Raw genomic sequence first — 14,049 nt, 5'->3', positions numbered from 1 at the left:
AGGTACCAAGGGATTGAGTTGGCCACAAAATGCTTAGAATAGAGCAGAAATGCAATGTTGCCTTTGTATGATCTAGTCCTTGCAACTGTCTGTTTGCATTCCCCAGCATGTGACACCATGTGCTGCTGCTGTTTCTGCCTGAGATCTTTCAGATCATGCAAAATTCTCCTTAACAGTAAGTTATGATAGGCAGTTAGCAGCATGTCAGACATACTGCAATCCCACACCACTGTGTACAGGAAGGAGAATCTGGTGGCTTTCTTGAACCTTCTAAGGGCCTGAAGAAGGCTTTGAACACAGGAGTCTGTGTAGCTTGCACCCATCAGTGTCCATGCTCTTTCAATAAGGAGGAAATTGCAGAGGGCCTACATCTCCCTTTCCTACACAGGCCAACAGAATGGTACAAGAGAAAGCAGTAAGCTTCTCCTAAGAAGTAAAGGTGACTGTACACAAAATAGCATGCAGAGAAGTTGCATTTCGTTGCAGAAATGTTATGTTATTGGTCAGTGCCTTCTAATACTGCTCTGTATTTGGAGCACTGGCCCTCATATCACAGTCTTGCCCACTAAGCTTACACTGAACTGCTACTCGATTGCCACTCTTTGCTAGCATTAGCACATTTTGCCACACAACTTTGCCAAATGGAAGATAACTAGAAAATAATAAGCCTTGCTCCATATTATGAAATTCACTGATCACCTCTTCTGTGCTCTAGGGAAGATTGTAATATACAAATTTTTCCCTTAAACTTCCTACCATCATCATTAGCAGTGATGGTACCAAATATCATCAGCAGTCAGTGATCATGAGAGCACTGTGATTTGCAATAGCAGCTTCTTGCTCTTCCTTGAGGCACACACCATTTTGTAGTGGCTGTAGACTGTTTGTGGTATATGTACCCCTGTTCAGGAGCTACTCGTTTAATTCCTTATCTGTAACTTGATTCCAAATAGAGGAACTGTAATAATACTGAATAAATGTGTTCTGATATTTGGATGGTTTAACTCTCATTACACTGAGCCAAAGCTCACTGATACAGAACAGATTTTAAAGAAAACAATCAGCCAAAGATCTTGGATAGCTCATAGTTCTTTGTAATTTCTAAACCCTGACCTCACCATGAAATGCCTTCTTTAGTTTTTAGTGTCTGTAAAGAGTTTTTTCTACACGGAAAATCAGCAACTCTGATTTGTTTGTTATTGTATCACAGTGATAATTCTTCCAAGGAACAAGAATCTACTGGGAGATGCTAAGTAGATGCCTTACTGACTCATTAGTGCAGGTGCAACCTATTAAGCCCTGACTAAGTGGGAGTAAGTTTCTAGAAACAGATGCTGGCATGTCTTTTATGATAGGTTTTAAAGCAACTACAGCTACAACAGGAAAAGGCTAGGCTAGAACAAAATTCTTGTTGATCTTGTTCAAGGCAGAAGGTAAGATTTGATTTCAGATGACCTGTGTTGACTATGTTGTACTTAACAAACCTATTTGTTTCCAGTGATATTTTTTTTTTAATTATTCTTTAGGTGTTGAGAGTATTAACACACTAGAGGTTTGATTAATTTTCCTCTCAAAGACTTATTTATTTCTCTGTAAGAAAACAATCCCTAGGCAATGCCTGCCGATATTCAAGGAATATTTTTGATAAATAGTAAATGAAAAAACTTGATAACCTGGCTGCTGTTCCCATTCAAATGACCCAGTGTCTCAGTCCAGGAAGGACCAGCTTTTTTGTCAGAAAAGTGACTACCGCTATCAAAGAAAAGACTGGATTCCATGTACGCTTGAGTTGTTTCTTCTAGTTAGTCTGAAATGAAAAGACTACATAATCTGAAGCTTCAGTGTCTGACCAGTCAAATTTTGTCAGTCCTCCTAAATTGTCCCCTTCCCCCCATGTACCTATTTTAAGGGCAGTGAAAGTTATAAATCAATCTTTTACTACGTGAACAAACAACCCAGCCTGACTCATTAATACTTTAATTCCTTGTTTATATTATGACTCTTCCTTTGTGTAAACATACTCTTAACCAACAGATTTGGACATGTGGCTGTCTAGTTTTGCATGAACTTGTATTGCAGGCATTTGGTGGCAGAGAATTTTCAGTGGTTCTTGATGTAAATGCCGTCTTGGGGAAAAATGAGGCCAGAACTAATGTAGCAGATGGACGCTATTGCAGATGTGCTGAAATCTACTTTACAGACTAGAATGCAGAGAGAAAATTGCAGTCTGAGTTGTTGGATTGGTGATCTGCATACTGATTTCAGGAGCTGGACGCCCTGGGAAATGGTGCAGGCCTTTAGCGTGCCAGTGGTGACTGGCAAAGGTACTGTTCCTGGGGAAAGCAAAGGCAAGCGGGCTGTTTCTGAAGCCTTCTCCACACTTTCACTTCTAAAGAGAGTGGATGGTCTAACACTATAATTACTGCACTTCTTTTTCCCTTCCTGGTTCAGTCACTTGTCTAAACAATATAGTGAATAGGGTGTATAATTTCAGAGCAAGAACAAAGCAGAATAGAAGGAGTAACGTGGTTATATCCACACTCCTAAGACATATTCATTCAATTATCTCTAGGAGTGCACATGACAAGTCATTTTAAGCTACTTTAACTGAAGGCTCCTTGAATTCATTTATCCATTTGTTCGGAATGTGCAGTACACTGTGAATGGTCCTCTCACACTTCGAGCAGTGACCACTTAATGTAGTATTACAGAGGGACTAGAGCATATGGTCATCACTTCTGCCCTTTTATAAAGGAGCTATATTGCTCAGCTGTGGTCTGGTCTGTGACATCAAATTTATCCTTATTACTCTAACTTGGATGGTGATGCTTTAAGGATAGCAAGCAGACCTTATGAACAACAAAAAGACAGAATCCAGAGCCTATCGTGAAGGGAACTTGAAGTTTTTAAGTAACTTTGTGACAAAGTCTTTCAAGGAGGGTAAAAAGTATTTATGATTATAACTGTATGATATACTGCATTTGTAACTTGCTTATGTAAGGATATTTTCTTTTCAGTCCAGTGATTCTATTATTTGTATATCTGGATATTAGGGTACAGGCTGTCAGGATTGCAAATAAATACTGCTTTTATTTAATTGAGGAAACATTACATCCAGTTTCCTTAAGTAAGGCATAATTCAAAGAGCAAGAAAATGTTTGGGCAGGCTGAAAGATTTGAAAATATAAGTGAAAGTTCAGCTTGGGGCTTGTAGATGATGCTTGACTTGATTATACTTCATATTTTTAGGTTTTAGTTTTTATAGAATCACAGAAGTTGCTTCTACAGCCACATGCATCAATCAAATTGGCAGGCTACATGCTGCTGTCAACACAGATTTTTCTGATTGCTGATCTTTATGCTTTTATTTGGCTGGGGGTCCTGGCTTTAGTAGGAATCAAATTATCTACAGTTTCAGCTACCTGCCAGTGAAAAGTTTAGACCTCCACAGCCTTCTGAAATAAAGTTTTAGCAGGAATAACACAAATCATTATATACAGTCATGCTATCCTTCTTATTTACATACGTGAATCCTGAGTCCTTTTTATAACAAATGCTGTGAGAAAATTGAGTATTTGAGTCACCACTGCACTGTTTGAGCTCAAATCTTCATTAAGATGCTGTACTGTGTCTGCTTGGGAAAAGACTTGTCTCTCAGAAATAACTGTCTCCTCTGGTGTTCTGACCATCCTCCCCCACCTCCCCCTTACTGGTGTGCTGTTCTCTTCATTGAATTAAGAATACCGTTAATCTTCCTCTTGCTTTGTGGTCTGATATTCTTGGGTATATGGTAAGTGTGTGTGTTGCTGTTGGATTTTTGGGGGGGAGGGGCAGGGAAGGAAAACTCAGCTTTTCATTTTGTGCAGCAGGAGCAAACATGCTCATTTTATGACTGACAAATTTCTTGGGGTAATTTAAAAGTACTGTTATATCATTAATATAAAACTTTGCCATTAAAAAAAAAAAATAACAAACCTGTGTAGACAGTTCTGTTTGGGATACTATAGTAGTGTACCTTTGCTAATCTGATACTCTTTCCACTTTAAAATAGCATGCTGTGCTGCTCGTACATGGGAGGAATTCAGTTAGTCCCGAAGTTAACTGGTGTACTTCTGTGGCACGGCAGGGTGGTCAGTCACGTTTCAACTTAGTTGAGAAGTAAATTATACACTATAATGAATGCACATCACTGCAGGGGAACTAGAGAAACTATTAAAACCTGTCAAAAGCAAATTATTTCTGTAAAATATGGAAGCTTATGACCTCATGGTACAAAAGCAGCTTCACTCTCAAGCAATTGAAAGTTTGAGATGTTTATTACTTCAGTTGTGTCTCCACAGGAATACTGATTTGAAGCCATTTGGCATGAAAAGCATGATTTACTACTTGCTTATGACTTGTCTATATGGAGAAACACCTTGTAAAAGAAATATTCTGGAACAAATCTAATCCAACTCAGTTATTTAACTTAAGCTGATACTGACTTTGCATCCTTCCATCCAATCTTATGTTTCTGTTCTTGGGCACTGCCAAACACAAGAGGTTGGTTTCAAAACTTAGACTCATACCGTAAGGGCCACTTCTTGAGTGAAGAATGATCATAGAAATACTCCTGTTCTCACTGTCATTAGCATAACCTGAGTACCATCAAAGCTCTTTTCCTTGAGACAGGAGTCTGTCCTGGGGAAAATTTCATTCTCGTTTTGATATTTGCTATGTGTTCCCGTGTCTGTGTTTTTTTTTTAGAAAGTCTTATTATATCTGATCTCCCTAGATGACAACAAATACAACTTTAACTGTATGGTTCATATGTGATGCTGAGAATATGTAAACTCAAAACTATAGGCTAGGTATTGTTCATAGTATAGGAAAAAAAAAAAATCACTAAACCTAAGAAAGTGATGATTGAAAGGCATATTCTTGGAGCAGTGGCAATCATCTGTCAGAAATGGAAATTGAATCCAAAATACAAACATGTTAGTCTAAGGAAGTGTTCACGTAACTAATAATATGCAATATACAGCAAAATATCAAATATTTGCTAAAAAAAGACAGTTACCTTTACTATGTAAGGTATGTACCCAAGAAGCGAAACACCAAAACCGAATTCAGTCCTGTGAAGTTTGGTTTGGTACAGAGTGGTTAGGAACTGAAACACTCTCCTAAAACGTATAATAACTAGTCAAAAGTTAGTGAGTAGTAGTGAAGGGGAAAGATATTTTTAGTAATATTTTCTTCTTTAAAGAATGGTTACCATTTGTGGCATGCAATCTTACTCTGGGTATGCTCTAATCTATAAACAGTTTATCATTAATGCTGTCAGATTTCACATACTGTTCATTCACAAGTCCCTTCAAAATTGTTTTTCCCTAGTGTATTTATGGTACCGATTTCACTGCATGTCATCTCTTTTCTGTTTCTTCTCTTTAGAACTCACAAATAATGTTGAAAGCTTAAGTGAATTAGTCTTCTGCAGGCTTACACAGTTACCTACTAATTCATGACATTGTTCTGGGTTCTTAACATAATTTTTGTAGACTGAGAATTGACTCTTTGAGAGCCTTATTTTTCCAGACAGAGCATCTATGTCTTCGATATCTCTACACTGGGTTTGTATACATCAAATCACATTCTGCTTATTTGAATTTTCATTGTTCCAATACTGATGCATATTCAACCGTGTTTTGTAATCCTGGAGACATAAATCAATAGTTGAAAGCTGGCATGGAAAACAAAGGAAGAGTATAAGAAAGTATATTTTCCTGTGCATTTCAATACATCCTGTTTTATGCCAAAGCTGTGATGTTCCCCTTTTTCGGTCCACTACTTCAGCTTCCACGAGCTTTACCAGGTCTTTCCTGACCCTTGCTTGGCCCTTTCTTCTGGGGAAAGGCAAACTTAATAGCTGGCCCGTATGATTAATATGAGAGCTACAGGAATAGTATCAGGAAAAATTATTAAATATCCCCTGACATTCAACTACTGACACAACCTTGGCTAGGGAAACACTACTTACTATTTAAGAAGAAAAAATGTCTGGATGTGGTTCATAATCTAGAGAGCCTTAATTTACAGGAATACAGTTGCAGGGTCATTGCTTGTCAGCAGAACCAGTGAATGCAGTAGCTTCTGTGCTGTTTGTTTAGGAACATTCTGAAAACAATTTAGGAAAAGGAAAAACAAAAAATGGAAACTGTAGCTACTTAACTGAAAAGAAGAGTGAGGGGAAGCCCACAAATGGAGTAGTGAATTCCAGGAGTAGCATGTAAAAATGAAAGTGATCAAGTTACATTTAATATTATTATTAACTTTAATTTCTTCTCGTACATGGGTCATAGCAGATCTATGTCCTTTGACTCAGTGAATAAAGTACATGAACAAATATCCAACAAGCAGCCTAAAAATCTCATCTAATCTGGTAGCAGTCAATATCTGGCTAGATATCTACAACTAGGTTGTTACTGGAATCTATTCATCCTAAGAAAGCAGCTAAACTTTTTCTCTTTGATGTATTAAAGTTTAAAATGAAGCCTGTCTAGAGAATCTGCAGCAAAATTGTGTAGCCCTAGCCACTTGAAAGTTGTTGGTTTTATTTTTTTTTTTTTAAAGATCGCTGTTGATAAATGTGTATCATTGACAGCTCTAATCCATGCTGAGGAATACAGACCTGGACAGAGGGTGTTTTTATATTCAGTGTCCTTAGCAAAGCCAATATTAGTAAGAAGAGATCTTAAATATCATGTTTTAACTTCCAATAGTGTCACCTAAACCAGGATAGCCTGAAAGTATAGCTTCAGTATCTTTCAAGTGCTGGTTGCGTGAAGTGAGACTTGGAAACCTATTGGATGTCTGGGTGCTTCTATTTTATTCTAGTGTCCTGTCCTGCCCCACCCCCCAGCTGTATAATGCTTCTGTTTTCTGATGATTGACCTTCGTTTTTATATACTAATACTGAACCTTCCGAAGTTTAAGTTGTCTTAACCTGAAATTATCAGAAGATAGATATACCCTTTTTTTTTCCTCTGGCTGGCATTTTTTAACAACTCTCTTTAACACTGGGTCTATATTTCATGAGCAATAAAACCAAAAGAGCTATCAGAAGATGGACACATTCCAAAGAATGTTCTGGCCTTCAAAATGTAAGCTCAGACTTCTATTAAACTCTTCTTCCAGTGGCTCAGCTTTCTGGTTTAAGTTGTACTAAATGTCAGTTTTTCCACAAAAAAACCCCCAGTCTTGTTCCTGTGGTAGTATTTCCCATATATGGATTATTTTTGCCCAGAGTTTGGGGGAAAAACCTGTTATGACTAGAATCCTAAAGCTTCCATATATGGTATTATTTTTTCCCTGCTAGCTTAAACATCATTGGCATCATCTAGTTCGTTATCAAAGTGATCTCTTAACAAACCAGTATTTAAGTGCTGTTGTCATTAAGTAATGCAGTTCTGGAGAAGTCTTATCTTCTCTACTCCATTACCTATCTGTAAAAAGAGACTTTTGCTATAAGTGTTAGACCTATTAAATAACTGTTGTAATAGATGAAAACTCCTTTGTGCTTTCATGTAGTAAACAAAACCACTAGCTGTAAAATCTCCTATAAATGACGGGAATTTTCCAGTGTTATGGTGCCTTTAAAGCTGAGTAGCCACAGTGGTGCCTTTTCACACGTGATCTATTCTGTTATTGGAATCCATTAATCCAACTCTCTAAAACAGGACATCTTTCATACAGTGATAGCAAAAAATCTTTAGAGTTTTTTTGATTCCACCTTGTGTTACTACTTACTCCAACCCTTGACAAACTAAAACTAGCTGGTTTTAATCTTTCTGCATCAGAAATACACTTAACTTTTAAAAATGTAACTCAACCAGTCATTCAAGTATCAAGATCTGTCTGTTTCTCTCCAAATGACTTGGTGAGTCACTACTGGAGAATCACTAGCCAAAAAATAATGTATGTAAACAAGAGTTGTTAGTCCTTTAAATCTTCAGGTTGCTGTGGACACCAGGTGCCCACCAAAGCCACTCTATCACTCCCTTCCTCAGCAGGATGAGGGGGGGAGAAAATAAGATGGAAAAAACTCGTAGGTCAAGATAAAGGCAGTTTAATAAAGCAAAAACAAAGGCCACGCGCGGAAGCAAAAGAAAACAAAAGATTTATTCTTTACTTCCCATCAGTAGGCGATGTCCAGCCAATTCCCAGAAATTAGGGCTTCAGTACGCGTAGCGGCTGCTCTGGAAGACAAATGTCATAATAATGAATGCCTCTCCCCTTCTCCTTTCTCTTAGCTTTTATCGCTGAGCAGACATCATATGGTATGGAATATCCCTTTGATCAGTTTGGATCAGCTGTACTGGCTATGTTGTATTCCAAGATCTTGCCTACCCCAGAGCCTACTGGTGAGGGGGGAATATTAAAGAGACAGCCTTGATGCCGCACAAGCACTGTTCAGCAGTAGCCAAAACACTGGTGTGTTATCAACACCTTTCTAGCTACCAATACCAAAGCACAGCACTATGAGGGCTGCTGTGGGGAAAATTAACTCCATCTCAGCTACACCCAGTACAATCTCCACCCTTTATTCTATACCATTTGCATCATGCTCAGATCCCACATAATTTAATACACACACACACACATATATATATCTCTTCTAACCATCCCATTGTATTTAATTCTCATTACTGAAACCCCTTCTTACCAACACTTAAACTATATACTTAAACCATCTTTATACCCAACATACGGATTTATACATTCTCATTAACTACTATCCCCTATCCTTTAACAGATATTACTCCCCCATTCCATGGGCTTCCTCCGCTCCTCTAGATGTTCTTAAGAACAGGCTATGACTTGGGCCCCATCTGTCAAGATGGGCACTCAGGACAAGAGAAGCAGTATTTTCAGTTGTTGGGCACCAACACCAGCTTGGTTTGGGTTATCATTGCACCCATCTGGTTCCTTGTGAAACTCACTCTTCATCAGTTCAGGTCATTCCTGCTACATTACTTCCTACAACATACAACTCGCATCACAGATTATTTTTCCCCAAAGGCTAAATCTCCTTGAGGCACACGCCATGTCTCCCCATCCTTCCGCATTACCCACCAAGTGCACCCAGGTCCTTGAGCGAATACAATTGCGTGAATGGGTTTGCCTTTTCCCATGGGAGGAGCAATCCACATCGCCTTCCCCAGCCACTTCCCTATGTGCGCTACGGCGACCTTATCTCCTCCCACAGTATGTAGGGGTTTTGATTGGGCAGGACCAGGACGGTTAGGAGATCCTCTGGTGTTAACCAGCCAAGTGGCTTCTGTTAAATTTGTATCCCAGTGCTTCCATGCTCCATTGCCCAATGCTCTCAACACAGTCTTTAACAGCCCATTATATCTCTCAGTCTTCCCAGAGGCTTGCGGGTGATACACCCACTCAATGCCATGTTTCTTTGCCCAGGAGTTTGAGGTTATTTTGGAAATTGAGTCCCATTGTCTGATTCAATTCTTTCTGGGGTACCATGTTGCAACAAAATTTGCCTTTCAAGGCCTAAGATGTTGTTTCAGGCAGTGGCATGGTTTACAGGGCATGTTTCTAGCCAACCAGTAGTTGCTTCCACCGTGGTGAGTATGTAGTGCTTGCCTTGGTGTGTTTGTGGCAGTAGTGCAATATAGTCAATTTGCCAGGCCTCACCATATTGAAAACCCAGCCACTGCCCATGTTGAATTTCTCCCTAGATGTCCCAATGTTTCGTGGGCCCATTGAGCTACAAATAGCTCACCCTTACACCCCCAGTCCAGGTCCACCTGAGCTACTTCAATTTTGACAGCCTTGTCTACCTGTGCATTCTTTTAATGTTCTTCAGTGGTATGGCTTTTGGGTATGTAAGCATCTACGTGATGTACCTTTAGAGCCATGTTTTCTACTCAGGTAGTGATGTCCTGCCAATTGCTGCTCTTCCACTGCTGTAGCCACCCCCATATGGCATTAGCCACCATCCAGAAGTCAGTACAGAGATAGAGTACTGGCCATTTTTCTTGTTCAGCAATCTCTAGGGCTAGTTGGATGGCTTTCACTTCTGCAAACTGACTTGACTCACCTTCTCCTTCAGTGTCTTCAATGACTTGTCATGTGGGACTCCACACAGCAGCTTTCCACTTCTGATGGTTTCCTACCACATGATAGGATCCATCAGTAAACAAAGCATAATGCCTTTCATCTTCTGGTAACTCATTATATGGTGGTGCCTCTTGGGCATGAGCCACCTCCCCAGGCAATGCTCCAAAATCTCTGCCTTCTGGCCAGTCCATGATCTCTTTCAGGATTCCTGGGTGGTTGGGTTTCCCTAGTAGAGTTCATTGTGTGATCAACACTACCCATTTACTCCACGTAGCACTGGTTGCATGGTGTGTAGAGGGGATGTTTCCTTTGAACATGCAGTGTAGCATGGGCAATCGCAGTGCCAAGAGGATATATGCTTCTGTACCAACAACTTCTGAAGTGGCTCAAACCTGCTCATATGCTGCTAGTATCTCTTCTTCAGTTAGGGTGTAGTGGGCTTCTGATCCTCAGTACCTCCAGCTCCAAAACCCTAATGGTCGACCTTGGGTTTCTCCTGGTGTTTTCTACCAGAGGCTCCAGGTGAGACCATGCTCCCCAGATGCAGTGTAGAGTACATTTTGCACAGCTGGTCCTGTCTGGACAGGCCCAAGAGCTACTGCATGAGCTATTTCCTGTTTTACATGCTCAAAGGCTTGTTATTGCTCAAGGCCCCACTCAAAATAGTTCTGGGTTACTCAATAGAGAGGGCTCACAAGCTGACTATAACCTAGAATATGCATTCTCCAGAATCCCACAAAGCCTAGGAAAGCTTGCGTTTCCTTCTTGTTAGCTGGTGGAGACATAGTTGCTATCTTGTTGACCACATCCATAGGCACATGACTGTGTCCATCCTGCCATCTTGTTCCCAAGAACTGAATCTCCTGTGCAGGTCCCTTGACCTTGCTTTTTTTTTTTTTTTTTAGGGTGAAACCAGCTTTCAGAAGAATCTGCATTACTCTTTTTCCCTTCTCAAACACTTTTTCTGCCTTGTTGCCCTGCACAAAGATGTCATTAATGTATTGTGGATGTTCAGGGGCATCCCCCTTTTCCAGTGCAGTTTGGATTAGTCTATGACAAATGGCAGGGCTGTGCTTCTACCCCTGGGGCAGTCAGTTCCAGATGTATTGGACACCTCTCCATGTGAAAGCAAACTGTGGTCTGCACTCTGCTGCCAAAGGAACTGGAAAAAAATGCATTGTCAATTGTAGCATACCACTTGGCTGCCCTTGACTCCAGTTCATATTGGAGCTCTAACATGTCTGGTACAGCAGCACTCAGTGGTGGCATCATTTTGTTCAGGCCACGATAGTCTACTGTTAACCTCCACCCTCCATCAGACTTTTGCACTGGCCATATGGGACTATTAAAAGGTGAGTGAGTCTTGCTGATCGCTCCTTGGCTCTCCAGTTGATGAATCAGCTCACGGGTGAGAGCCAGGGAGTCTTGGTTTGTGCGATATTGCTGCCAGTGCACCGTCCTGGTAGCAACTGGCACCTGCTGTTCTTCAACTCACAGCAATGCCACAATGAAGGGATCTTCTAAGAGGTCAAGCTGGGTAGATAGCTGTTTGATCTTGTGTTTGCAGTGGCTACACCAAAAGCCCTTTTGGGTCCTTGAAGCACCCTCCTCTGAGGTAGTCTACGCCAAGGATACAAGGGGCCTCTGGGCTGGTCACAATGGAGTGCTTTTCCTACTTGTCCCCTGTTAAGCTCACCTCAGCCTCCAATACAGACAATTCTTGGCATCCCCCTGTCACTCCAGAGATCCAGATGGATTCTGTGCCCTGATGGCACCAGCGTACACTGTGCGCTAGTGTCTTCCAAAGCCTTACACTTCTGTGGGTCTGATGTGCCAGGCCATCGAATTCACACAGTTCAGTATAGCTGGTTATCTCTTTCCTCCTCCTGGCTGAGGGCAGCAACCCTCTATTCCTGTTCCTGGTCAGAGTATTCACTGTCTGACCCTTTCAGTGCCAGACCAGAAGTCCCCTCACCAGGATCAATGGAGGTGATCTCAGTTCTTCGATGTCTGGGAGATAGCTTAGTTGACAAGAAGGCAATCGGCTAACAGCCTTCTTGGGTGGCCACTTCTTAACAGCTGTCTTCCCTCTCAGTTTGTGTACATGGGCTTCCAACTTAAAGGTGGATTCACCATCCCGCTTCTCCATGTCCTCACCCTGGTCATGCAAGAGGAGCCAGAGCATGCCACACGGCATATGTCTGGGGCTTCCTTTCCCTCTGACTGGTGCAGGAGGGGGCTCATTTCTTGGGGTGCCCCTGACAGCCGAGGCATTGGCCCATAGGGATGAGGAGGTACAGAGATTTTTCTCAAAATTTTGGAGTCCAGAAGACACTCTCTCCACAGTTGGTGTATCCATATCCAGGCAATACATCGCTGCCAAGCTGCTAGCATGAGACACTGGGGCGCTTTGAATCACCTTCCCCCACATGGCCTGTGTGCACAGGACATGCTCTGGATCTTTGGAGACCTCATCATTGTCTAGATTACTGTAGATGACTTCCAGCTCTGCTAATTATCTCAGGTACTGGATACCTTAATCTGCGGTAGTCTGCTTTCCTGGGGAGTTCACGAGATCTTCCTTGAATGGATATCTTGCCCTCACACTTGAGAGGAGCCGTCCCCAGAGACTGCAAATTGCTGCCTCTTTTCCAATTCCTCTCTCAGTTCCCCGGTTTCTAGAAAGCGATCCCAGCTGTTAGGCTTCCTTACCTTCCAGTTGCTGACTGTTGGCCCTGTTATCCCAGCATCAGAGCAGCCAGGTAGCAATCTGCTCACCTGGCTGGCGGCTGTAATCTTTCTGCATGCCTCAGTTCTGGTGAGGTCACGGATGGGGTAGTTTCCACTTCCTGTCTGAATTCTCTCAGTCCCTCCTCCAATTTCTTTGTTGAAAGACTGGCTTCTTAATCAAACCTTTCCTCTTCCTCCTCCCTTACTAATTGATGATATTTAGAAATCCTAGGGGATGTGAGGACTTACTGTCTCCTTGTTAATAAAAGTAAACTCCATTACTGAAAGGTTCTGTTTCAGCTCACTTAGATATGTTAATGTACAAAACTTTTTTTTTTTGTCTCTAATTTGGAATATATATTGAACTATCAGTCTCCTTAAACATCTGGTAACCTTACTGTAGTAATGTGATGAGTTCCTTCATACTTTAGCAATAACATTTTGAATGTCTAAAGTCTTCCCTTTTTACATATATATATATATCTATATATCTGACTTAAACAACCTCCAACCTTTCTCCAGGCAGTTTTAATGTTGCTTGTTGAATTAAACAGCTGGCTAAGATGAACTGGTGGAGCACAAGGTCCTTTAACAGCTAGGGAGCCTGGTGCCCTGCAAGTAAACAGTTTAGAAGCAGCTTATCCAAGAAGCCTGATTCCTGTCCATCATTCTTGCTTGGTGTCTGTAAAGGAAAGGCTGGGAAGGCTACATCAAGAATTGCCCATGGTATATGTTTAGAGCAGGTTATGTCCCTACTATACACCCCCCTCCTATTGTCCCCCTCCCGGATGTGGTGGACTTTTATTTATATGAGAAATGCCACAAGATCTTTATGGAAACTAATGCAACTAGGATTTTCCCCCACCTGCAAATGTACGATTCTCTTCAGAAATGAATGAGCATTAACATTCAGGCAAATCTTCCTCTTTCTTCAGCCAACTCACTATTTCTTCTTTAAAACAGGGAAAGAACCACTCCCTCCTTCCTTTTCTCAGCTATCTCTTCTTTCATGGATACTTATCATTTGTCAAAAGAAAGATGCTTAAAATAAGGGCATAAATATTTTGCGAGTAGACAGAAACTCACCCTAACCTTCTTCACTCAAGTAGCCAGTGTGACCATTAAGTATAATGGAGAACCTGGACTTTATCCATCTGTTCCCCTCCCCTTCCTTCCCCCCCATCTGAACATCATCTCCATGCT

This window comes from Platalea leucorodia (assembly GCF_965183815.1).
Source record: "Platalea leucorodia genome assembly, chromosome: 9".
Taxonomy (NCBI): domain Eukaryota; kingdom Metazoa; phylum Chordata; class Aves; order Pelecaniformes; family Threskiornithidae; genus Platalea; species Platalea leucorodia.
Note: the sequence above shows the minus strand (reverse complement) of the source record.